Source organism: Sorex araneus, chromosome 6, assembly GCF_027595985.1.
Source record: "Sorex araneus isolate mSorAra2 chromosome 6, mSorAra2.pri, whole genome shotgun sequence".
In the NCBI taxonomy this organism is placed as follows: domain Eukaryota; kingdom Metazoa; phylum Chordata; class Mammalia; order Eulipotyphla; family Soricidae; genus Sorex; species Sorex araneus.
The window spans coordinates 110,441,552-110,465,762 of record NC_073307.1 but is presented as its reverse complement, the minus strand read 5'-3'; the positions used below and the strand labels follow the sequence as shown (position 1 = coordinate 110,465,762).

Below are 24,211 nucleotides of genomic sequence, written 5' to 3'. Positions count from 1 at the left end.
CCCTGGGTCTATCTAGTCCCTTGTTAGGACCCAGCTTTTGGAGTGCTAGGAAGTAAGGGCAATTGAGACTTAAGTCTAGAAAACATATGCCCAGGAGTGAATGTTATTTGGAGTCAGTTAACTTCCCAAGTTACAAAAGCATAGCATTAACTGTCTTCCTGTGTCTATACAAAAAGAACATTGTTCTTGAATAAACTATGCAAAGGACATAAGGAGAAGAGAAAAGCAATAATTACAAGTTAACAGAGTCTGATTAGGGGATACAGGTAGTTAACCAGTTGGGGAAGCAGAGCACAAAGAAAGAGGTTACACAGAGGAATAAGAGTGCCTTGGGAGCACTGTGATGGGAGTAACCCAATAAACCGAAGCTCCCTGTGGCAAGGCAGAAAGGACAAACCGGTGTTATCCTACACACTTTCTACTCATCTCCAAATTAAAAAAAAATGTATGGTGACTCTTTCCAGCAGCACTGTATTTTTTGTAAGCACAGTGACCTGCCCTGTGGTGTGAGAGAAAGCTAAGAAGAAGCTGTCTTGATAGAACCTTCTCAGCTCTGTGAGCTGGGCCAGGGCTGAATCATTTCTGTCTTCTTCTGGGTTTGGCCTGGAGGCTTGGTAGAGAATGGATAGGTGGGATTGCTGGCAGTGTGTGTGTGTTGTGGGGCGGCAGGGATGAAACCCGGGAGCTTGCCCTCAGAAGAGTGACCCTACGAGAAGGTTCTGGGAAACAAACCACAGGAAGACTTGACAGGAATTTTTGGTTAAGCCCACAGGCAAAGCTCATGAGGCAAAGATGTAATTATAGTTTGTAAGGCTATGAAAAGACACAGTGAGTGACATGAAATAGCTGTTCTAAATTTCTTCTTCCTGCTGGACAGGAAGAAATGGGTTTTATGTATTCATTTAGAGATATTTATTGAGTGCCTGGGTTTGATAGTAAATACAGGGCATATGGTGGTTAGTAAAAAAAATAAAAGAAAAGTCAAGATTCCTGCTTTTAAGGAACTCGTGGAGGGAGACTGACATGAAGCAAATACTTGTACAAATGTGCAGGTGCAGATTCTGGTGAGTGTGAAGGATCAGTTCTCGTTTAGACTGCAAGGTCTTGGGGAGGCGAGAAGGTGAGGCGGTGAGAAGCTAGGAGAGTAAGAACCAGCCAGGCAGAGACTGGTGTGTTTCTGGCACAGGGGAGTGATCTTCAACAGTCTGTCATTTTTATTTGGGGCAGGGGGTTGGCATCTGAAATATGGACTCCAGAACCAGCCCTTAGAGGAAGGGCAGGACACATGCTGAGACCAGGTTTATGTGCTGGGCTTTATAGTGCCTGCTCAATATTTCTTTTTTATTTTATTTTTCAAAGTTATTCACAGTCATTTTATTACATTTAATATTCCAACACTACTTCCACCACCATATTTAGAATATTTCCTCCCTGACCCCCAAGCCCTGTCCCCAAAGCATGACATGTATAATTTATTTTCTATTGCTTGTTATGAGTAATTGGCAAAAAAATGCCCAACACGTTTACTTACAGAAAAGTGCGTGAAGATTGTTGTATCTCACCCTGGAGCCAGTAAGCCCTTGTGTAAGAGATTACTAACATATAAAATGTCGCGTGGCCACAAATCAGCCACACTTCCAAGAATTTTAAAGTATTTTTAATAGTTATAAAGCGGAGGTGAAATTAATTTTTATTTTTTATTTAATTTTATTTTTTTAACTGGAGCAATAGGGCATATGCAGGTAGGGCATTTGCCTTGCACGGGGCCGATCTGGGTTCTATTCCTCCGTCCCTCTCGGAGAGCCTGGCAAGCTACTGAGGTATCTTGCCCGCATGGCAGACCTGGCAAGCTACCCGTGGCATATTCGATATGCCAAAAACAGTAACAAGTCTTACGATGGAGACGTTACTGGTGCCCACTCGAACAAATTGATGAGCAACGGGATGACAGTGACAGTGACAGTGACAACTGGATGGTGACTTTGGGGTCTGGAGGCCTCTCTATGAATTGCTCTGTGTTGCTCTCTCCCAGAGAGCTTTATTTGTGCGAATGTTTCTATCTTACCTAAGTGCTGAAGTGACTGGATCTAGAGTAAAAGGGTGATTCACACAGTTCTTTGGAGAATGGATACATGAGGGGAAGAGTGGGACTGTGGGGCAGTGAGATTATTGCCACTGTTATGATGAGATTTCAGAAAAAAAATAGACAGATGCGTCTTGGTCATAAAATTATTTGGAGTGGCCAATGGATTGAGTTTGGGGAGAAGAGGGGAGGAGATGTAAGAACATCTCCCAGGTCTCTGGTACAAGTCTATGCATGTCACGGGCAGGCGTCTCAACAGGTACTAGACGCCATAATGCTGTAAAGGCCAAAAGCCGTGTCCTTCAGGAAGGGTCAAGTGGGATTGATCCAAATCCCGCCCTGCAGCGGGGTTCAGCCGCTTCAGCTCTGCTCACTCAGTTCAAGGCTTTCATACAATAGCAGTGCCCAGTTCTCTCACCAACGCGGATCTTACTCCTTTCTCCCTGAGGACAAACCCCAAGGCATGCTAACTGCAGCCTGCCGCTAGGGGGAGCATGGCCTGCATTGTGTGTCTATTTTAGAGGGACCTCTCAAGTGTGGATTTCTAGAGGGACTGTCCCCTAAAGCACTCTGAGCTCTGAAGGCCCTCATACCTCTTAGAATGCTGACATCTGATAGGTGCTCCACAGATGTTAGTTGGCGGTAACTCACACTTAAAACTGTGAATAGTATTGTCAGAAAGAAAAAGCACCACCACTTCTCCCTTAGTATAGGGACCGGGTCCATGAAATGTGCATTTTGAGTGAGAAGAGCAAAGGGATTGTATTTGGGAAAGGGATATGTGTAATGACTTGATGGCGTTGCCTTTGCTGTTTGATCCTGAATTTCTTTGCAGGGTTGGAATACTAGATCTGATGAGGGATTTCTGATTGGGGAGGGAAGGTGGATTGGGGGGGGAAGGTGGGTTGTGGGGCAGAGGTTTGAGCCACATCAGGTTGTGCTCAGGACTCTATGCTCAGGGATCACTCCTGGTGGGGCTCGGGGTTCTGTGCTATTATAGCACTCCCTGTTGGATTTTGTGATGCTCACCTCTTAGCTCCTGGCATACATTTACCTTTCAAACTCAAGTCAGATTGAGTCTCGATTGTTTTGAGAATTATGTGATATATTGGAGATTGATCAGAAACAAGAGTTCTGCAAAGGAGTGGCCCTTTGTTCTGTACAAGGTTCATCAGAGGCTCACTGGAATCTCTCCAGTGCTCTTTTAGGGAGCAGGGTTGGGGCACGGAGCTCCTTGATCCTGTGTCCTTTCTCTTCTCGGGGGAATTTGTTGTTTGGCCTCGGCAAAGAGCAGCAGAGATGAATGAAGTTCTTTGCTCAGTTCCTTTGATACCTGTCATCTTTTTTATGCTCACTCCAGCACAGTTCTTTGCCCAGGGAAGAGATTATATGGGTAGAAATGGGAAGTTGAGGGGACTTGCCCAAGGGCTCATAGCTAGTCAGCGGTGTGCCGGTACCACAGAGTCTCCCTGCCCTGTCACCTGCTCTCCTCCTACCCATATGAGTTACTATTTTAGATCTGTTATTCGCTAATCCTTTAACTCAGGGCAAGTCATGCTATCACACTTCCAGATTAAAAAAATAATAATAAAAGTATTTAAATTAGGACCGGAGAGAGACGATACAGGAGATAGTGCAGGATTTGTCTTGCACGTGACTGACTCAGGTTCACTTGCCATCACCCAGTACCCTGAGTACTGCCAGAGAGTGACCCTGAAGCGCAGAGCCAGGAGTAAATCTTGAGCACAATTAGATGTAGTCCAAACCCTGACTCTCCATAAATAAGTAAAAATAAAAGTAAGAAAAAATAAAAATGGGTTAAATGAAGCTATACCAGTCTTAAGTTAAAGGTTAGGACTGTTCAGTTGTATTGCACAGATGAACTAAGATCTTCCAAGTATTTTTGATTAAGTATATGGTAATGTATAGCTGTAGGTTAGAACTGTTTTCTCTAATCTGCGTAGTATATTCTGCAGTTTACTGGTGTCATCATAGCTAACAGGGTGATAGACAGGCTCGTCTCACCTTGACTCCAAAGGCTTCTCCACCCTCTTCAGCGAACCCAGTCCTAGAGCTCTAAGCTTATTATCCAAGAAGTTGTTAGTTTTCATGATTGGATGCTAGTATACTTCAGTGGAAATGCACTGAACCGGACCAGTGCTTCTACGTCTTTGACTGTTGATTGTTTTTTGATTGTTTTACTGGAGTGAACAGTTGAACTCTCTGAGCCTCAGTTTTACCACCTATGAAATGGATATAATATCTGTCCAGTGACTTAAAAAAAATTTTTAATTGAATCACTGTGAGATACAGTTACAAGCTTTCATGTTTGAGTTGTGATTATACAATGATTGAACACCCATCCCTCCACCAGTGCACATTCCCCACTACCAATGTCCCCCGTATACCCTCCTTTTCCTACCCTTCCCCTGCCTCCATGGCAGACAATTTCCCCCATACTCTCTCTCTACTTTGGTGTCCAGTGTCTTTTAAAAGATTAGCACTGTCATCCTGTTGTTTATCTATTTGCTTGAGTGGGCGCCAGTAATGTCTCCATTGTGTTTTTGGCATATCGAATATGCCACGGGTAGCTTGCCAGGCTCTGCTATGCGGGCGGGATACTCTCAGTAGCTTGCCGGGCTCTCCGAGAGGGACAGAGGGACAGAGGAATCAAACCCGGGTCTGCTGCGTGCAAGGCAAACGCCCTACCTGCTGTGCTATAGTCCATTATAGTGAGAGAAATTCTGGCTTCAAAAAATGCCTCTTAAGCTGTACATCAAAGAGACATGGCTCTTTAGTACCTCTGTATCCCCAGCACCAAGAAAGGGAGAAACACACAAGTGAGAACTCTGAAGCTGACATACACAAGTAAATAGTTTGCTTTTATCTTTCACGTAAGAAACTTTTACTGTCACTCCATTCTACTGATAACAAGCTACGTAATTTGAGCAAATTGCTGGATCTCATAAGCTTTGGTTTTTCAAAATAAGATAATGAAGGGCCAGCGAGAAGGCTCAAAGGGACGGAGCAGAGGCTTTGCAGTGGAAGCTCCAGGTTTGATCCTCACAGCGCATGGTTCCCTAAAACATCTCTGGGAGTGACCCCTGAGTACCGTGATCCCATCAAAAAAATAAGTGTTTACACACACAGAGAGACACACAAGGTGGGGATTGGGGGGAGTGTTAGAGTAGGAAATCTCTGCATGATGTCTATGATTTATATGTCTTATTCACCTCTATGTCCAAGTGTGTGAGAAAATGAGGAACGTGCAAATATCCATTAAATGAAGTTTCTCATAGCTCTGATTCTCTGTTCTTTATCATTTGTTGAAATATTATTTGTTTACTAAGCAGACAGCATCTAGTCCTACAAGAAGTAGATTAAGGGGACTGGAGCCCTAATACAGAGGATAGGGCACTTATCTTGTACGTGTATCTTGTAAAAGATTATGAGTTAAAAAAAAAAGAGCCTTTTAAAAATATATTGCAAGGTAGAAATGATATGGGGATGTTGAAGTTAGGGGTCCTGCTGTGTCCTGGCACTGTCCTGGCACCTCTTAGAGAGAAATGATAGAACTGTGAGCCGCTCACAGCAGCCCGGGCGTTAGCTGCGGGCCAGACAGGGCAGAGATAGCTGAGGTTTGCTGTTTGTGCATCAGGTTTGTTGTTTGGGCAGAAATTCTGGACTTGCCCGGGACTCTTACTGGTCCTAACCGAGCGTCTTTCCTTTCCCTTGTAGGAAGATGAGAGACTGCTTGGACACCAGCGTTGGTACAATGAGCTCCTGCACTGGTTAAAGGCATCGCCACCTCCTGGGCAGCACTGCAAGGTAAGCCGAGAGGCCCGTCCCTGCGAGCTCCTGGGACGACTGAATGCATTTCCGTCTCAACCGCTGCCCGGAAAATCCCCAAAGCACAAACAAGTTAAGGCAACGCGTCTGGGTCCTCCTCCTAGGGCTCCGGGACCCAGAGGAAGGGCTTGCTTCCCCTCCAAGTGCTCCAGCTAGCTCCCTCCTCCCTCTTCCCTGGCTGGGATTCTTCCTTGTTAGAAAAAAATGAGACACTGGAGGGGAGGAAAACAAGTCCACTCACAGGCTTCTCCCTCCGTCCCTCTGAGCTGCTCCACCAAGTTCCCAGGAGCAGCCCGGAGCGCTCCCAGAGCTCTCGCTGGACTGGAAGGGAGGTAGGAGGCGCGGAATGCGAGCAAAACTGAGCTGATCAAAAGACAGTGCTGTTTCATGGAAGCCTCCCCGAACTGAGAGAGTGGGAGAGGGAAGAAGGGGGGGTGGGGGGGAGGGTGGCCTGCAGGCCGAGAGCGAGGGAGCTGTGCTCGCGCGCGCTCTGAGGGTGAGTGTGTGTGCTGGCGAGAACTGGGTCTCCATGACAACTGGCCTGGCCGGCTAGCAGCGCTCTGCTCACTTGGCTGGAAGAAGGAGCGCCACAAAAGGTCAGAGGAAGGAGCTGTGGGAAGCTCACAGCAGGTATCGGGGCTTAAACAGTGGATCCGGGGGCCCTGGGCTCCCTAACGGACTGCGCTGTGAGCCCAACTCTGCCGAGAATGGAGTGGGCAGGAGAGCACCGGGACTTTCAGGTAAGGTTAACTCTGAGCTTGCACTGTGGTTTTTGGTTTTTTGTTTTTTTCTCCTTTCCCGGATTTAGCGTTGGGCTGTTTTCTGGGAGGCAGGCAAGTGTCTGTAATCTGTGCTTAGGGTTTGGGGTTCCAATGATGTCATGCTCCCAACAGTTGGATTCTATTAGCTTACGCAGGAGGGATGGAGCCAATTTTCTTGACTTTGCAAATCTAGCTGATCTCACTCTTGCTGAACCTGAGGTGTTTAAGCCTTCACTGTAGAGATCATCATCTTCTGTATGGGACACAAAGACTCAAGATGTTTTACATGAAGTCTTTCATATTAAAAGAAAAAAAAGAAGAAAGAAAAGGTTATTATCACTCCAGTATTGTATTTGTAGCTTCACAGGAAAACTCCAGTGTCTTTTGAGTGACATGGCTTGCTTTAGTGAACACTGTTTTGTCTCTTGGCACTGCAACGTCTGACCTGTAATTAAAAAAAGAAAAAAGCAGGAAAAGAAAAGCTAATTTGCTCAGCTAGGAGCGTGTGTTGAGTTCTAAGTCCCCCTGGAGCAATTATTTGTATAAAGACTGTGACTGAAATATCTAGACTGAGATTCTGTCTGTCTCTGTCTCTTTGTCTTTACCAAATAATGTGATAAGCAACAAACGGTCCATGTTAATAAGGTTCATCACAGGCTTCCCCTAAAAGATATATCCTATAGGTATGGTGTGTATGTGCATGTGTGAGTAGGGGGTTATCAGGGGTTTGTAAAGAGGTTTTGAATCCAAATAACTTTCAGTGTTTCAACAGCAGCTACTTAGAGCCAGGTTGCTGAAGAGGTAACGTGTGTTCATAGTTTACCCAGGTCTCCGGGCACACAGTGTCCATGTTGTGTGTGCTTTCCTCTCTGCCCTGTGTTGATAAAAGCTGTTCTGAGCGAGGCGAATGGTGTGTGGTGAGCCTAGGGTGGCCTGGGGAAGGAGACCCTCCAGAAAGGCACTTTCACTGCTGACTGAGCGGCTAGCTTGTCAGTAATCTTGTTAGGGGATTAGTGCATGGGACACTCCCAACCGAGGAGGCGCACGCACTTGGAGATTTGCTACAGGTCAGCTATGCTTTATCTTCAACTCACTCCCAGGCTGCAGGGAACTTGGTGGAAGCCTCTCGTTTCTCTGTGGGGTGAGGGAACAGCTGCTGTCCTGGCTCTTTGGTTTTTCTTCTTGAACTTTGTGAACAAAATGTCTTTTGTATCCTGGCAAACAATGAGGGGCCTTCTGATTAACTTCAGGTCAGCTTGCCAATGAAAGCACTGGCCATGTCCCCAGTTCTGGCTCCCTGAATGTGTACATGTAGGCACCAGTGTTATGGCCTGAGGGTCCACCAGAGTGAGGTCAGTGGCCCTGGGCCTTGAGATGGGCGATATCTGAAGTGACACCTTCTGGAACCGTCTGCTTGGTTGAAGCCTAGACCTGACTGGGGGAGCGGGAGTGGGTGGGGTTGCACTGTTGGCTGGGGTTGAAGTTGCAGCCTGAGGAGACCTTAGTCTGAACCCATTGGCTGGCAAAGTAAATCCAAGATACTAGTTTTTTGGTTCTTTTTAATGAATGTGTCTGGGATTCCTTCGATTTTATCTCCCGACCTGTGTCAAGAGGGCCGGCCGATGAACTTCCTCTTGGATGAATAAAGCATTTGAGGTTAAGAGACTAGAGATTCAGTTCTGTGCCTTGCCATCGCAGTCACCACAGGCAAGTCCTTTAACTTCCACTTGGAAATTTGTTTGTGAGACGGAAGTAATGATCCAGCTGCTTAGTAGGACTGTGAGGAGCCAGTCATTAAGAGGTTGTTATTATTTGCTTGTTTTTTTGAGTTATACTTGGAGGTGGTCAGGGCTGACTCCTGGCCCGGTGCTCAGGATCCCACCTGGTAGGGCTCAGAGGACTGTTTGGGATGCTGGGGATCGAACTGCAGTCAGCCATGTGCAAGGCAAGCACCCTGCCCACTGAACTATCACTCTGGCCCCCACGGAGGTAATTTTCATGGAAGTCATTGTGAACAAGCCTAGCTAACAGATGTGAAAGTCTGAAGGATGACCCAGCTTTCCTCTGCGTCCCCTATTTATAACGCATTGGCTTCTGCATCTGTAAATGAAAAACCTCAGAAGACTTTTTAAGATAGCAGAGAAAACAAGGAGTGCTTTTTTTTGGGTTAGGAGAATTAGTAAGAGTGATGCTCACCATATCCTCAGTCCCGGAAGTGACCCGGGATTGAGGGTAGAGGAGAGGGAGCCAAGAGACCCTTTGTGTTTTCATGTCTCCCAGCTCCCCGGCAGCTCTGAAGTCAGGAATTCTTGTAGCTGGAATAAAGGCTACTGGGTGCCTTTATTCCCTCATTCTCCCCGGTTTTTCTGGAGAAAACTTTTCGGGTGGGAGAGAGACCTTTCTCTGAGTTCTGGGTTTGAAAGTCAAGGCCTGTAACTGGCAGGAAGAGTTACTCCCCTGAAAAGCTCCTTGGGGGCTGGGTAGCTCTTTCAGGAACTGGTGTGGCTGCAGCTTAGAGGGAAACAAGGAAGTGGGGATCCTAGGCTGGAGGTACTTGATACGCTGAGGGGCCCTGCCAAGGAATAGTACAGCCAGGGAGGGAGACTCCTGGGAGGGCAGCCCAGCTCCAGCTTGGTCCTGGGGGTCTGCAGGGGAGGGGCCAAGCAGGAATCCCACTAGCAGCTCAGCTTTTGATGTGGGACGGAGGTATCCCGCCAGCCCTGCCCTGGGGTGGTGTCTGGGAAGCACCCCTGAGAAGTCCCAGAGTGGGAAAGTTTTTTCTTTTTCTTTGCAGCCTCCACCTTTCCCTAGGTGAATGACCTCCCAGCGGCCTCTCGAAGGCCAGGAGGACTCAAATTGGGACTGCAGCTCTTTCCAGCCTCCACCAGCTTCCCAGAGCAGAGTCACAGATCGGAGGCCCCCCCACCCCCCCTGTGTACCCGAAGGATTAGAAAATAACATCCCTGTTCTCATTCCTTCTCGCCCTTCCTCTGCTCCTCTTGCACAAACTCCTCTAGTCAGTTACTCAAGCCAAGGTAGAACTTTGAAACACCTTGGACGGGCCACAGGGCTCCTGAGTCCCACGGGCTTTGCCCTGACTGGGTTCAGAGGGGCCCAAATACCGTGGCCACACTGCTGCCGGGAACCGTGGTCTGTGCTCCAGGCCCCACCTAATCCGACTCTGAGAGCTACTTCGGGGAGTCCCCTCTGCACCTGAAAGGGAGAAGGCTTGTTCTGTCCTTCCAAAGCATGCCTCCTTCAGGCCGGGAGTGTGGCTTCCCGTGCTTTCTGTTATCTAACTCATTTGACCTACTGCCCCCTTTTCAGGAAAATAAATAAATTAATTAAAAGTCACTTGGGCCAGGAGATAGATAGTACAACAGTTAGCTTGGCATGCACCAGTCCCAGGTTCGATTCCTGGCATTGCTGGGGTGGCCTGGCTGTCTCTGGCACTGCTGGACCTAAGCAGCAATGCATCCTTGGTCTCTTGTTCTGAACCATCATGGGTGGTGCTCTCAGACCCCCTGAGCACCACTTGGGAGCTCCCTTAACCCCCATCACTCAGTGCTCCCTTAGAGAGATGCCTGCTTTAAGGGAACACACCCACCCTTATTAAACCCAAGGCTAGTGCAGTCTCCCTACATCATTCCAGCCCCCGCTGGCCGGGGTGGGGGTTGAGGTGGTGTTATACCACGTTGGCAGACACTGATCTAAGTCCTGATTTCTACTTTGGGTCCCCAGAGAGCTTGCCCAGGCAGCTGGGCAAAGGCAGGACACACTGGAGCGGAGGGGTGAAGTGGGCCTGCCCGCAGCCTTCCCTCTGCGCCTGTGTGTGACAGGATGTGCAGGGCAGGCTGGGGGAGGGGAAAGGGAAATCTGTTGGCAGATAATTGAGTTCTTTGAGACAGAGGAACTATGGAAAGTGGAGAAGGGGCCAGGAGGGCATGAAAGGAAAAAAAAAATGACCATCTGGCATAGTCTGCAGAGATTTTCCTTTAAAGCCTGTGGGAAAACTTGCTTTAGTGAGCGCCTTCTTTGGGGGGTGGGGAGGGAGGGACTGAGGGTACTCTGTGTTGAGGAGGAGGTGCTGTGGGGGGTGGGGTGAAGTGCTGGGGATATGTGTCTTAGGGGAACATGCCATGCGATCTGCTGATAGGAAAAAAAAACCAGGTTTTTGTTTCTGAACACAGGCCTTGGAAAATGTGCATGTATGTATGTATGTATGTATGTATGCTGAGGGAAAAGGAGCATAGTTTTGAGTTTATACTGAAGGATTTGAGTTTATGAAGGATTTCTCCAAAGATCCCTTTCTGTCTGTCTGACTGTCTGTCTGTCTCAGCTCTTGAGGGGCTATTGAGGATGGTTATACTACTCATCTGGACATTGAACTGTACTCACATGAATTATATGCCGTTGGATATGAAGTCTTAACTGAAGCTGACTGGCTCCTTGGGATTGTCGGGAAACCACAGGGGTTTCTCAGAGAGCCAGACTCTCCTGTGTGACCCAGAACTGAAGGGGTGTGTGGGTCAGCTGGAGGGTGACCAGTAGGAATCAGTAAAATAAGGACTGTTTGGATCTGGGCAAAGTGAGATAAACTGGGGGTTACAGTAATAGGAAGTTGATGTAAGAGAAAGAAAGAGGAGAGGAGCCTTGGGTAGTGCAGTTGGGGAGAAGGTGGTCCTCGGGGGCACCTGGACTGGCCTGGGCACCCATTACAATTTAACTGAAGACTGACTTGCGTGCAGTGAACTCCAGGCGACAGTGCTGTGCAGTTCCTAGCAAACTGGGGAGCGGGTGTGGTGGAGGGGGGTGTCTGACATCAGGGTCGACGCCCTGTTCATTCACACTTGGGCTTGCAGGTATCTCTGGTGCCCCTGGACCCTGATGGTTTGTTCACACATTTCGTTCCAAGAGCTGGGAGGCCCCACAGTATCAAGTGTCAAGGACCTACTTATCCCACATATGTTGTATTAGATTTCTGTAGAGCTGTTTCCTGCAGACCGTGAGCCTCTTTCACATTGGGAGAGAAGAAACGCAGACCTGCCGGCCATAGCTTGACCACCTCGAGGCTGCATGAAAGGAGAGTCCAGCTCTGAGCCGGACTTGACACAGAGTCGGGGAGTTTCCAGAGAGTCATGCACAGCACTGGCCAGAGGAGGAGGCAGGGAGTCTAGACCTGTTTCATGGCTTCTCCAGGGCTGGGCTGTGGGGCAGAGGGAGTAGGAAAATGAAAATGGGAACTTTGGAAAGAACTACACATGCTGTCAGATAGTTTTACAAAATTCTTTCTTTTTCCTTTTTTTTAGCTTTTTGGGTCATACCTGGCGATACATAGGGATTACTCCCGGCTCTGCACTCAGGAATTACTCCTGGCAGTGCTTGGGGGACCATACGGGATGCTGGGAATTGAACCTGGGTCAGCCGCATGCAAAGCAAACACCTTACCCGCTGTGCTGTCATCGCTCCAGCCCAAATTTTTTTAGCTTTACCAGAGGAATTGGATTCGGGTGTGCTCACTCCTGTCACTGCACACAGGTTCCCTTAAGGAATTCTCAGATCTGAGTTTATTTATTTATTTATATTTAATTTATTTATTTGCTTTTTGTGTCACACCCGGTGTTGCACAGGGGTTACTTCTGGCTCATGCACTCAAGAATTGTTCCTGGCAGTACTCGGGGGACCATATGAATGCTGGGAATTGAACCAGGGTCATCCACATGCAAGGCAAATGCTCTACTCGCTGTGCCATTGCTCCAGCCCCTCGCCTCTGAGTTTTAGAGATGCTTTTCAGTGAGTCAACCTGTACCATGTTTGGTCAGCTGTTTGGTTGGCTCAGAGAGTGTGTGGCGCTATCTGTGGTGCATTATATCACAGTGCTGGAATATTGCTGTGGCCCCCTAACTCTTAATAGTTCCTTTCTTGTAAGGCGGTCGTTCAGGCCAGCTAGGGTGGGGTCCCTAGCGTGTTGCTAGCTTGGCATGGGAGGCCTTCTGCCTCTGTCTTTGCTCCTCATCTCCTCATTCACAAATCCTAGCTGGGTCCTTCAGAACCCCAGAGTATAGATCAGGCTTTGTCGCCAGCTCTGGAGATGCCCAGGCTGGTTCTTCCTTTCTGTGTACTTCAGTGTTAGCTTCTGCAGGCCTATTTGTTCGATTTGTAAATCAGGAGTTATTCAGCTTAAAGGTTTTATGGAAGGGTAATGAGTTAACTTATGTGAAACCTATAGTTTAGTTACCGGCGTACAATACACTTACTCTAAGTAAGTGTGAGCTGTTATTGGTGCTAATGATCTCTCTACTGTGAATGTCTGTGGCCTGCTTACTGCAGGAGAAAGACACCCTATCCCGTCCAGGTAGTCCTAGAGCTGAACTCAAGTTTTGACTTTGTCTATGACTTGATGGGTTATGCTGGGGGCATTTACCAGATCCTCTGAGCTTCAGTTTCTTCTTCTAGATAGTGGAAAATTTAGACGAACTGTTTTTTAGTCCACAGTTTGATATGACTCTTCAATTGGATATGCATTGTCTTTCCAGTTAGAATCCCTGAAGTCCTAGGAACAGGAACTTAAATATATTTTATACTTTTGATTTCTTCACATGATCAACATACAAAAATTGTCCTTAAAGATACTTTAGTAACTTTTTGAGGCTAGAGAAATAGTGCAGTGGGTAAGGTCAACCTGGACCAGATCCTTGGCACCCCATATGGTCCGCTGAGCACCTCTAGGAGTGCTCCCTGAACACAGAGCCAAGAGTAAACCCTGAGAACTGCTGGGTGTGACCCATATATACATATATATATATGTACATATACATATATATGTACATATATTCAGCTCTAGGACTTGACTTTTTTTTTAATAAATTTTTATTAGTGAATCACCGTGAGGTACATATACATATATAATTTTAAAATAAACTTTTAAAAATCTCTGGGACTAGATTCCAGGTAAGTTTTCAACTTGATTCTACAATGTGAAGACTGAGAACTTGCTTTTAGATGCACAAGGCTTGGTTACAACTTATAAAAAGACTCTAGTCTCTGAAAGCAGGCAGTCTAATGGGTCAGTGAAAAAGATGGAGTTTTCACTTGGTGCCCCTGTAAAACTTAGGGTCAGTAGCTGTTTGGGGTTATTTATTCTGCTATAGTTTTGACCAGCTCTGTGCATTACTACTCTCACCCCTATTTCTTTCTCTTAATGGAGAAAAATGGCCATGTTTTCTAACCTGCCTTCTCACCTTTAGAGTCTGAAGTAGGCAGGTACGTTCAAGACAAATATATGCGTTCAGGGAAGCGTCCTCCAGTGTTTAGAAAGAGCAATGTTTAGAGCATAGGGCCCAGTTGGGACGTGCAAGGGGTTCACATGCTGGCTCTGTTACTCACTGGCGCTGTAACCTTGGTTAAGTTCCTCAGCCTGTCCACACCCCAGTTTCTCTTCTGAAAATGGAGGTTGTGATTGTATTGTTTCTGAGGGTTGTGATGAGGCCGAAATGCCAAGTGCTTTGACTTGAATAGTGGCTCATACTTGGAGTTGAGTGACTTGTGGGCAACTATTACTGTTTATTACTCCCTTCTGAACCAGACAGCCTTTATTTCTGTGGGGCTAGTCTGTCACGTTTGTTCTGCTGGGAAATGTGAGTCAGTGGCCCCTTCCTCTGTGTCTTGGGCAGACATCTCACTCTTATCAGCAGAGCAGTAATAAATGTCCCCTATTCAGTACATAGGTTGTAGCTCTTGTACTTTGCTTTTGTAAAGAAATATTTAAATGGGGGTTTGCAGAGCGGGTGTGGAGGGAGAGGCCTGGGGATGGATCTGTTTGACTCAAAGGAATATTATGGCTGAAAGGACACTCTCTTATGAGTAAAGTGTGCTGTCTGGTCCTAGGCTTCTCAAGTCCTGGGTAAAGGGGCAGAATGAGAAGGGGAAGTTGAAGGTGCCAGTTTTGACAGAGCTAGATCTGAAGGAGCGGTGACTCCCCGGAGAGGGTGGTTATGGCCCAAACAGAAGGCTGCCTCCAGACGCTCCTGTATTTGACTTTCCCAGGAGGCAGGTCAAGTCCGCAGTTCCAGCTGAGACAGCCCCAATGGTGGGTCTGCAGGGCTGGGATGAGGAGATTCTAATCTGTTCCTAACAAGAACAAGTAGCAAGAGCAACTTGGCGCATCTTATCTACAAGTGTAATTATAAAGAGATTTCCTTTTCCTACTGTAGGAAACAAACTTTGCTGCCAAATTTAGCGGCATGTTTTAAGTCCCTCAAATCTCCTTTGAGTGCTACCAAAGCTCTCAGCTTTGTTGTTATCTCTTGTTGAAATATAGACTGGAAAGGTCATATCAACAGTGCCAATTTATGGGCTTGCTGAACCAGGCAGACCGAGGGCAGAAGGGGAGTTCTTTGGAGCAGGTGCCTCACAGAATTTCCCTTGGAGTGAGGCTGTTTATTATTTAAGGTTCTGTCTACTTTAAAAAAACCAAACTTGGTGGAGTAGGGTCAAATATTTTATTTTTTACTGCTGCTTTACCGTAGGCTTTTGTAGACAGGAGCTCAGATGCTACGGTAGCCCCTTAAACCAAACTTCACCTTGGTGATACTTAATGCTCTATATTGGAGGTAAGTTTTCATGGCATAAAATTACTCCAGAATCCCACATCCCATATCCCACATAGTTCATTAGTAATTTTTAACCTAGTCTGTGTTGCAAAGGAGTGTTTTAAAGAGATAAGGAAGGCCCAAGAGATAGTATAAATGGTAAGGAACCCCAGTTCCAATCCCCAGCGCCATTATTGTCGTCTATGCACCACCAAGAGTGATCCCTGAGCACAGAGCCAGGAATAACCCCAGAACACCACCAGGTGTACCTCTCATTCCACTCCCCCGAGAAAAAGAGAACACCTTAAAGAGATGAATACCTGGGGTGTAGAAGCCACACGTGAGGCTCTGCGCTCATTTGTCAAGGGCTGAGGACAAGAGGGTCATATCCATGTGTCACTTTGCCACTTGGCAAAACGGATATAACTAGGGAAAGAAAAGTAAAGCCAACCAACTCTAGCACCATTAAAGAGTTGTTTGAGAGATCCACCTGGGGCAGCTGAGATGAACTTGGCAATGGCAGTGACCTTGGTTTGTAATCTATGACTTGACTGACTCAGCTGCTGTGGTTAGAGAATTAAAGCTTTGACATCTACAAAGAGAGCTGAAGGTCCTCATTGTTATTATCTATATTTCCCCCTCTAACCTCCCCCTCCTAACTTACCCCTTTGGGTTTAGGCGGAGTGGAGAAAGGGCCAATTCAGTTGCTGTTTTTGAAGTGGAATGGCTAGCACTGTCCTGGGTCCCCATCTCCTTTTGAGTCACCACCGCAGCTCAGGATTGAGTTACCACTCAGCTATGCTGGGAGAGCCAGCTGGGAGGACGCTGGTGGTAACAAAGGCAGTGGGTTTTTATTAACTCTGAGTAAGTGTCCAAAGGGAAGTGGCAAAGATCAAGTGTAAAAGAAAACAATGAGGAACAACTGGGATTTTTTTTTAAACTCATTAAAGGAAATAGAAAAGCGTATTTTTATCTTAGACCTCACATCTGTTGGGTAAAATCAGATGGGTTTCAAAAGCAGTGCTACCCAAATTTCTTTTCACATGAAAAACATTCAAGGTCAGATGTCCATATGGCTTTGCTGGAAGTATGAGCCCTCGGCATCCATAGAGACTGAAGGAGAGAACTGTGTTTACATGTAAGGACAATCGTGGAGACTGGAGAGATAGCACAGAGGGTAGATCTATGTCTCTAGCCCCGGGTTCAAAATCCAGCACCACACATGGCACCCTGTGCACTGCCAGGAGTGACCCCTGAGCACAGACCTAAGAATAAGCCCCGAGCACCACTGTGGGTGGCTCCAACATTCACCCTTGAAGATAAATTTTGGGGAGGTCTCATATAGACAGTGACACCTGTGATCTTCTCTTGGCACTCAAGATCACTTACTGTTTCGCCAATGAAGGAGTGGGAATGAGGTGCTGGAGAGAAAGAACAGTGGGCAGGGCACTTGCCTTGAATGGGGTCAACCTGGATTTGATCCCCAACATCCCATATAGTCCCTCAAGCACCACCAGGCATAATTTCTGAGTGCAGAGCTAAGAGTAACCCCTGAGCATCGCCGGGTGTGGCCCAATATCCCCCTCCCCCCAAGAAAACCCAAAGTAAAACCCAAAAATAGAAACAGAAGAAGTTGTGATAATTTTACTTGCGTTCCCCAAGGCCTTTTCTCTTTCCAAGTTATCATTTTTCCCTGAGATTCTGTCTTTTCCTGTTCTACTGCTATGAGTTAATGCAGTTGGAGAAAGATATGGTGTGACTCAACTCTGCCTCTCTTGTTTAGAAACGGGTTGAATTTATTTATTCATTCAGTACATACTTTTTGAGCATTCATTCTTTTCCAGGCTCCGTTGTATATGTTGGGGATCTAGAGATAACTAAGACAGCAAATTCCTTGCGTCACGGAGCTGGAAGTGTAGGGGGAGAGACGTCAGTAAACAAATCAATAAAAGATAATGATAGGAAGGAAATAATGGTGATGTAAAAAGAGCGTAACGAGGACTTAAAAGCTATTTTTAAAAGTGAATTGAGAGAACTTTTTTTCCCTGAAAATAAGACATTTCAGTTTGTTATTTCAAGGATGAGAAGAAGCCATGAATGTGCAGACTTGGCTAAAGTTGATTTCTCGAAGAGGGAACAGCAAAAGCAAAACTCCTGAGGTAGGAAAGAGCTTGGCATGCTAAAAGATCATAAAAAGATTAATTGTTGTTAGGTTATAGGGTGCCTAGGGATATAAGTTTAGGATGAAGGTAGAAGTTACTACTTTAGGCTGAACCTTTTGGCTCTGGTGGGGATTTTTGAGAATCAATATGAAGAGATCTTTTCTAGTTTTGTGACACAATTAGGAATGCTGTGTTAAAAATGGCATGGGAATGCTGGCTGGGTAAGAAATACACTGAGGAGGTGGAGTGATAGTACAGTGATAGGGTGTTTGCCTTGCATGCGACCAGTCTGACCAGGGTTTGATCCCTGACGTCTCATATGGTCCCTTGAGCCCGCCAGGAGTAAATCCTGAGTGCAGAGCCAGGAGTAATCCCTGAGCATTGCTGGGTATGATCCCAAACTCCAAAATAAATAAATAATATACTGAATTAGTATATTTATTATTACTGAATAATACACTCTGAATTTGAGTAGAATTATGGAAAAGAATACAAGGAAATAGAGGGGATTTGGAATGGTAGTAAATGTAGCTAATTAGCTAAAGGAAATTTAATGTTTTTGATTCTGCACAATTCTTAGATTTAAACAATATGCACATTAAAAATTTTTATAGATTTTAAATTGGTGATACATCATTTGTGGAATGCTTTCTCTGTTCCATAATTGTAATATATTGGGCACTTTCATTTGCATCCTTTTAGTAAATTCTCACAATAGCTTCTGAGTCAGTATATTAATATCCTGATGTCTGAATATTATAGATGAACTCATTGTGGCAACTTCAAATTGAAGTCACTGTGGTTCCAAAGGATGTACTTCACCTTCCCATTCTCATTTTGCAACCAAACACACATCCTCATTGGTACCTAGTATACTTAATGAAAAATTTCCCACTGAATTACTATGTGCAGTTCACTCTGATATTTCTCCTTTCTAATCTTGGAAGTTTGGATGGATCGGGTGTTTATGGAGTTAAAAGGAAGTTTCCTCCTTTCCTCCCCTCCCCAACGCTCCTCTTCCCTCCCCCCCCTTCCCCACCCCCTTCCTTCTCCTCACCTCCTGACTCCTTTTGAAATCTCCTCTCCTCTCCTATATATTTAAAATATTTTAAATTAAAGAATTTTTATTACAAAAATTTAAAATACCTTTAAAAGGCAGAGTCTCCTGCCCCCATACCAGGCTGTCCTTAATGGGGCCCCTCGGAGTTGGGGTGGGTTGAGTTTCCCTGCCCGCCCCAAACAGAGCCCTGGAAGCCAAAAACCTCCGGAATTCAGCCACAGCCATGCTCTAGGCCACTCTCCACATGCTCAGATGGGCCTCATGCATGAAGGAACCAGCAGAGGAACCCAGGTGTGCGGGACCCGGGGCTGAGATCTCCAAGCCTGCCTGGTTCGGGACAGGCCTCCTCCATTCAGATCCCCAACTTTCCAGTAGCTTGGCAGTCACACCCACAGACTTCCCCCAGCACCATGTAATCCCATCAACGGCCCAGATCTAGAGAATATAAAACGAAGCTCCCTGAAGTGCACGGCCACGACCTCTTATAGTCTAGCACACTGATATACCTAAAGCGGCACACATGTGTTTGGTTTTAACATACTTGCTTGTATTCTCTTATATACATTCTCTGTCCCTCTCGGAGAGCCCGGCAAGCTACCGAGAGTATCCCGCCTACATGGCAGAGCCTGGCAAGCTCCCCGTGGCATATTAAATATGCCAAATACAATAACAGTAATGGGTCTAAAATTCCCCTGATCCTGAAAGAGCCTCCAATCGTTAGGAAAGATGAGTAAGGAGAGGCTGCTAAAATCTCAGGGCTGGGATGAATGGAGACGTTACTGGTGCCCGCTTGAGCAAATCCATGAACAACGGGATGACAATGATACAGTTATACGGTGATATATTTTAAAAATCATTGACTATGTCTGAGCTACAGTAATAGTATAAACAAGTCACATGTGGACCTAACTTGCAAAGAAAAATAACCATGGAGCCTTTAAAATAAATATGTAAGAAAGTATGTGCATTTTAAAATAAATGTTCCTTGGCTATACTCCCTACCCTCCCTTCTCTTCCTCTTCTCTCCTCATTAATACTCCAGAAGTGGTTAGATAGCCCAGATTACTAATCCTATTAGATGTACTAGATTATGTCCTAGTTATAAATCCATTTGTAAAGTACAAAGATGGAATTTGCTTTGGAAAAATTTAAATGCTAGCATTTATAAATAAGGTCTGGTTCATTAGTCTATGGGTCTCTGAAGCACCAAGTTTGTTAGCATATCCATAAGCTTTATTGGGAATGTTTGAAGAAAAAAGAAAAAAATATCTGGGGACTGGAGTGATAGTACAGCAGGTAGGGGTGCTTACTTGCATTTGGCTGACCTGGCTTTGTTCTCTGGCAGCCCATATGGGTCCCTGAGCCCTGCCAGGAGTGATCCCTCAGTACAGAGCCAGTAGTAAGCCCTGAGCATTGCCAGATGTAGTCCAAAACAACAAAAACAAAACAAAGAAGTTGAAAAGAAATATATCAGGGGCCAGAGATAGTACAGCAGGTAAGGTGCTTGCCTTGTGGGCAGCTGACCTGGTTTTATCCCAATCACCGCATATCACCCCCATAGAAAAACCAGAAGTTGGAGTGTAGGTGTAGGTGGGCATGTGCCAAAGGTGATGATGATGATGATGATGATGATGATGATGATGATGATGATGATGATGGTGATAAATGAAAAGCAAGAACTGTTTCAGGCCATAATTTCCATTTGCTGGAAATTAAACATTGACTAGTTTCTATTGGTGCATCCTTCTTTTTCTAGTAATTGATCCTGTTTGGGGTTCCATAAATCAAAGATGGGGCTTCTGAAATGAAATGAGTGGGATGTTTATAAACTCTCATTTCGCAGTGTTCATGAGATCTATGTTTGGCCTAGTCAGCTGGCTTAGATGGAATAGATTGTGAAGGACGCAGCAGGGTAAGATTGAATTTCAGATTTAGCTTAGATTCCTGACACACACAGTGGAATTTCTTTTGTAAGTAATGGAATTTTGCTTTCCTTTCTGTTTTAGTAACTACTTGGCTTCAGATATTTTGAAAAAATACTTGGTTAGAAACAATTTTTTTTAGAGGGACTCCTTAGCACTATTCAAATGAACAAACAGACACTAAATGATCACCTAACCATGAGCAGAGAAAGGTGGATGAATTAGAGGGTGAGGCCAAAGAGATTAGTTGAAGAGAGATCTTGGAGGCCTTTTGCCAGTCAGGAATTTGAAAAATTGCTCTCCTGCTAAACACAGGAAAGGAATAAAAGCTTAGACAGCAGGCATAAGTGTAGTTTTTATTTGTGTGTGTGTATGTGTGTGTGTGTGTGTGTGTGTGTGTGTGTGTGTTTGAACATCCTCAGCAGTGCTCAAGGCTTATTCCTGGCTGTGTACTCAGGAGTCACCCACCCTATGTGGTACCTGGAATTGAACTGGGATTGGCTGTGTATCAAGCAAGTGCCCTCGCCACTGCACTGTCTCTCTGTACTCAGGATACTTTTTATTTAAGGGTTTCCCTTGAAAAGAAATAACCAAAGTAATATATATATATTTACTCTAAAATGATTTACAGAATTAAGAAATATATGTTAAAAAAGCAATCTCTATGACCAACTCATATTTTACAATATAGTCATTGTTAACAGTTGGGTAACAATGGGTTTTCTCTACATTCATGTTTGCAGTAATTTAAAAATATTAATTTTACAATTGGCTTTGGTTTGCTGAGAAAGAAACCTGTGAGACCATGTAGAATGCATCTTTGGCGGGGGAAGAGAATTACTTGTCTTGTTGCTTATAATTGGAGAGGGGGTACTCTCATCTCAGACCATGTTAAAGGAGAATATAACTGTCATCCCGTTGCTCATCGATTTGTTCGAGCGGGCACCAGTAACGTCTCTCATTGAGAGGCTTATTGTTACTGTTTTTGGCATATCCAATATGCATGGGTAGCTTGCCAGGCTCTGCTGCGCGGGCTCGATACTCTCGGTAGCTTGCCGGGCTCTCCAAGAGGGGAGGAGGAATCGAACTCGGGTCGGCCGCGTGAAAGGCGAACACCTAACTGCTGTGCTATTGCTGCAGCCCTAAAGGAGAATATAAAGGGGAGATTTTGGTGGGGGTGGTAGGCCAGGCTGTTCCTGTGCTGACCTCATTTGCAGAACTCTCTTCGGCCTTATAGCAGTCATTTTCAGACTTAATTGTGTACCAAGCTCCTCGGAGAACTTGTTTCTAATTCAGTAAGTCTGAGTGTGGCTGGAGAATTCCCTCCCCTCACCCCCCCCTTTTTTTGGTTTTGGGGCCACACCCTGTGGCTCTCTGGGGCTGCTTCTGGCTCAGTGCCCAGGGACCAGGTGGTGGAGGGGATCAAACCCAGGACTACTGTCTGTGATGCATGTATTCCAGCCCGTTGAGCTCCAGCCCCTGCAAATTCCTACTTTTCACGGTAGCTGCTGGTGGGGAACGAATACTTTAAGGGGCTTTAGCAGTTGGGATTCTAGTACGAGTGTGAGGGCCAGATGTGAATTGGCATGCCTTCTTTCATTAAACTGCAGTTACATGTTTACAAGTCTACACTTTAGGTTCTCTTGGGGGCTTACCCGATAATGTCACCAGAGCTTGGTAAAGACCGTGCCTGCACTCACCGCTCTTCTCACAAGTATCTGTGTCACCTTCCAATGAGGTGTCCAGCCCCATGTGTGTCTCCATACAGTAGTTTGACTGATTTTTGGAAAATACCCATCCTGGACTCTTGATTGCACTGGGAGAGGTGACATTTCTGCCCAGATAAGCACCCCCTTGTCCCTTAGCACAATCTCCTGACTGGCACGGCCATTTCAGAGACTTGGCCGCTCAGAGGGCTGGTGATTAGCCAGGTTTGCGCCGGACATGCCTGGGAGATTATCTCTCTTACCAGGAGTTGAATTTCAAGGGCAAAGTCTAGAGTTGGCCACTGATAGGCTGCTAACACCTGGAAGAGGATTTCACTCGGTTTTCGAGCTGCTTAGCCAGGCTTCGGTGCCTCTTCCCACAGAGGTCGGGTTTTCTCCTTGTCTGCCACCCGCGTGGGTAACTTTGGGGCGTTTCTCACACAGCACCATGGGTCCGGGCCCTTCTTGCCATCTGCGTCAGGAGCTGTGGCTTCAGGTGAGACATCGGGCTTGGGGAAGGCAAACACCTCTCCTTTTCAGCATTCTTGTTCCTTGCATCCTTGTCTGTGCTTGCTTGTCCCTCTGGCAACAGGGAGTGTGTGTGGTGATGTGGGGTGGGTCCGCATTTTTCCTTTGTGGTCAGTGGCTCTGAGATTTTATTTTCCCCGCTAAGGTTCCCTTTTGCTTCCTCGTTAGTTCACCATCAGAGTTCTGTTTTATCGCCGGATAGTAAAGACGACCTGACCTCGCACTGCCCCGTGCACAGAGAAAATAAGCATTTTTAAATAGCCCACCCCGTAAAGTTAAGGAGACAGTCCTCAAGCAGCTCCATTAGAGCCGGTGCTTCCCCAGAGGTTGAAGGAGTCTGTCTTGTCCACACAGTTGTAACTGTTAGTTACAACATATTGGCCGGGAACTCCGGACCACTTCTAGGTGCCTTCAACCACAGATGAGAAAATGAGTTTCCAAGGTGGCAGAGCTGCCACACAGCCTTGCTCTACACAAGAAATGCAGTGATGCAGGTTAGACAGCGTGCATGAATTTCTCTAAGTGGTTTTTATTTATGTGCGTGTGTGTATGTGTGTGTGTGTGTGTGTGTATGTGTGTGTGTGTGTTTGAACACCCTCAGCAGTGTTCAAGGCTTATTCCTGGCTGTGTACTCAGGAGTCACCCACCCTATGTGGTACCTGGAATTGAACTGGGATTGGCTGTGTATCAAGCAAGTGCCCTCGCCACTGCACTGTCTCTCTGTACTCAGGATACTTTTTATTTAAGGGTTTCCCTTGAAAAGAAATAACCAAAGTAATATATTTGTTCTAAAATAATTTATAGAATTAACAAATGTATGTTAAAAAAACTAATCTCTATGACCAACTCATATTTTACAATATAGTCATTGTTAACAGTTGGGTAACAATGGATTTTCTCTACATTCATGTATGCATTAATTTTAAAATGTTATTTTCTAATAAAAATAGGAAAAAGTGTTGGTGAGGATATGGCAAAACTAGAACTCTTATACTTTGCTGGTGGGAATGTACATGGTGTGGTTGTGGAAAGCAGTTTGGTGGTTTCTGAAAAAGCTAAAACTTGCCATACATAGCAAATTGACTCCTTGGTATAAAACAATAAGAATAAAACAATGAAAGCAGGGATTCAAAGATCTTTTTTGACAATATTCACAGCAGCTTTATTCACAATAACCTATAGGTTGTTTCTCTAGATAGAAACAACGTATATGCTCATGCATACATGAATAAATATCCAAAATAGATATTTATACATAGAAGGAATATTATTCAGCCATAAAAAGGAATAAAACTCTAATGCCTGTTGAAACATGGTGATGGAGAAATTTTGGAACTACATAGAGGACATTGTTATATAGCAGGTGCCATTATTGTTAATGTCACCACATTGCAAAGACTGACATGGTGGGGGAGAGGGAGGGTGGTGGCGGCTGTGGGAATAGCTCAGTGGTTTAGAACTCCTCCCTTGCAAGCACAATGCCAGTGACTTAATCCCTACTGTTGCCATGTGTGCCGAGCTAGGTTCTGATCTCTTGGTTATCAGTGCT

The 24,211-nt window shown here is 45.6% G+C and overlaps 1 protein-coding gene across 3 annotated transcripts in view; it reads left to right on the top strand.

Annotated features, from left to right (window-relative positions):
* Window positions 1-24,211, top strand: part of DENND2B (DENN domain containing 2B) — a 186,969-nt gene that overhangs the window by 60,662 nt on the left and 102,096 nt on the right. For 2 of the 3 annotated variants that reach the window (XM_055142523.1, XM_055142524.1), the window contains exon 2: window positions 5,822-5,911. The gene's annotated coding sequence lies outside the window, so the exon portion shown is untranslated. Of the gene's footprint in view, window positions 1-5,821; window positions 5,912-6,398; window positions 6,673-24,211 lie in introns of those variants that run through there. The other variant, XM_004613618.2, reaches the window with a different exon arrangement.